Source organism: Rhinopithecus bieti, unplaced genomic scaffold, assembly GCF_001698545.2.
Source record: "Rhinopithecus bieti isolate Rb0 unplaced genomic scaffold, ASM169854v2 scaffold_2654, whole genome shotgun sequence".
Taxonomy (NCBI): Eukaryota; Metazoa; Chordata; class Mammalia; order Primates; family Cercopithecidae; genus Rhinopithecus; species Rhinopithecus bieti.
In genome coordinates, this window is record NW_016804048.1 from 3135050 (window position 1) to 3137615 (window position 2566).

The following is a 2566-nucleotide window of genomic DNA, read 5'->3' on the forward strand; positions in this document are numbered from 1 at the left end:
AGGCCGGGCGCGGTGGCTCAAGCCTGTAATCCCAGCACTTTGGGAGGCCGAGACGGGCGGATCACGAGGTCAGGAGATCGAGACCATCCTGGCTAACCCGGTGAAACCCCGTCTCTACTAAAAAATACAAAAAACTAGCCGGGCGACGTGGCGGGCGCCTGTAGTCCCAGCTACTTGGGAGGCTGAGGCAGGAGAATGGCGTAAACCCGGGAGGCGGAGCTTGCAGTGAGCTGAGATCCGGCCACTGCACTCCAGCCTGGGCAGCAGAGCGAGACTCCATCTCAAAAAAAAAAAAAAAAAAAAGAATGCCAGGATTACATAATATTTCAAAGTTATAAAAGGTTGTTTCCATTTAATCTCTCCTTGGCTGTGAGAATGAAAATAGAAACACAAAGTTTTCATTACCTTAAAAATATGGAGTAATAAAGATGTGTGTTAGAAGCTACAACTACGGAAAAGCAGGAAATACAGGTGAAATCAATAAAGAAAATGTCATTTCTTAAGTAATTTAGAAGCACCTAGTAATTAAAAATCTGTCATCTTTTTATTAAGAAAAGAATTCAAGACAGCATCTGTTCCAGTCAGTGACTGCTTAAGCGCTCACCCACACATACAGAACTGTAAGCCAAAAAAAGAGCATTTTATTTGTTGTGCTAAAATTTTAAATCCGTAATATAAAGAGGGTTTATTAACCTTGCAATATCTCAATGATGTATAGCTAAACTCAGAACTCAGGACCAGGTTTAGTCAGGATAGTTTGATATAAATACTTTCATCAAGTTACATGGGATGAATTCCTGAGCCCTTGAGGTCGCAATCTGGTGAAGTGACAATTTGCAGAAATAAGTTGCAAGGACTGGCAGGCATTTACTGTGGAGGAAGAAGAACTGATCTGGACTTGAATTCCAATGATTGTGACTAAATAATCACTGAGGTAGCTTTGTTTCTCAATTTTTTTTTTTTTACTTTTCTGTCGGTTTAGATTAGAAGCAAAAGCAAACTGGGTAGGAAAAGCAGGCTGTAGCAAAATAAAATTCTTTTTTTTTTTTTTTNACGGGGTTTCACTGTGTTAGCCAGGATGGTCTCGATCTGCTGACCTCATGAGCCACCGCATCGGCCTCCCAAAGTGCTGGGTGATTTGTTTTCTAAGACCACCAGAGCGGGCACAAAAGAACCAGCGAGTAGGCAACAGTAGGAGCAAAACTGCAGGTTTATTTTGGTCACCTAAGGTGTGGGGAAGAGGTCTGTTGGATTCTGGCAAAGAAGGCCGACAGAGTCCCCCGGTGGGGCTCTCCTACAGAGTTCCTGCAGTCCTGACATCCCGACAGGAGTGGAGGACTGAGGAAGGCCGCGCGTGGCGTCCCTCCGGAGCTGCTTTTCTAGGAGTGGGAGGGCAATAGGCGGGGCAGGGGCGTGTCGGGGGCGTTTCGCAAGTGCGACCAGGTAAATCTTGGTCTCTTCGGATTGACGTCACCTGGCGGATGCCCAGTTGGTCTGCACCTTCCCCGGCGCCGGCTGCATTTTTGCCCGCGCGGGAAAAGTTGGTGAAGAAGAACCCGGAAGTGCACCATCTTGCCTCCGTTCCTCCAAACACTGGGATTACAGGTGTGAGCCACCGCGCCCAGCCTGTTTGGGTAATTTCTTGTTTTTGTTGTTGTTGTTGTTTTGTGAGACAGGGTCTCACTCTGTCACCCAGGATGGAGTGCAGTGATGCAATCGTAGCTCACTGCAGCCTTGATCTCCTGGGCACAAACAATCCTCCTATATCAGCCTCCCAAGTAGCAGGGACTACAGGCATGTGCCACCACACCTCGCTAATTTTATTATTTTTTATAAAGACAGGATCTTGCTCAATTGCTCAGGTTGGCCTCAAACTCCTGGCCTCAAGGGAGCCTCCCATGTTGGCCTCCCAAACTGCTGGGATTACAAATGTGAGCCACTGTGTCCAACGTCTAGTCCCTGATTATTATAAATAAAGCTATTGTGAACATTTATGTACGAATCTTTAAGAGGACATGTGTTTTCCTCTACTTTTGATAAGTAGGGGTGAATTAGCAAAATCATATAAATTTATGTTTAACTTTATGAGAAACCGCCAAATTGTTTTTTTCTTTTTTTGAGACGGAGTTTCACTTTTTCACCCAAGCTGGCGTGCAGTGGTGCAATCTCTACTCACTGCAACCTCCGCTTCCTGAGTTCAAGCAATTCTCATAACTCAGCCTCCCAAGTAGCTGGAATCACAGGTGTGTGCCACCACACCCTGTTAACTTTTGTATTTTTAGTAGAGACAGGGTTTCACCATGTTGACCATGCTGGTCTCAAACTTCTGACCTCAAGTGATCTGCCTGCCTCAGCCTCCCAAAGTGCTTGGATTACAAACGTGAGCCACCATGCCTGGCCATCAGTGTTCTTTACATATCTTTAGATACAAGTGTTTTGCCAAAGTAAAAGACAAGCAAAAAATTCTTTTAAGAATGCCAGGATAGGCCGGGCGTGGTGGCTCAAGCCTGTAATCCCAGCACTTTGGGAGGCCGAGACGGGCGGATCACGAGGTCAGGAGATCGAG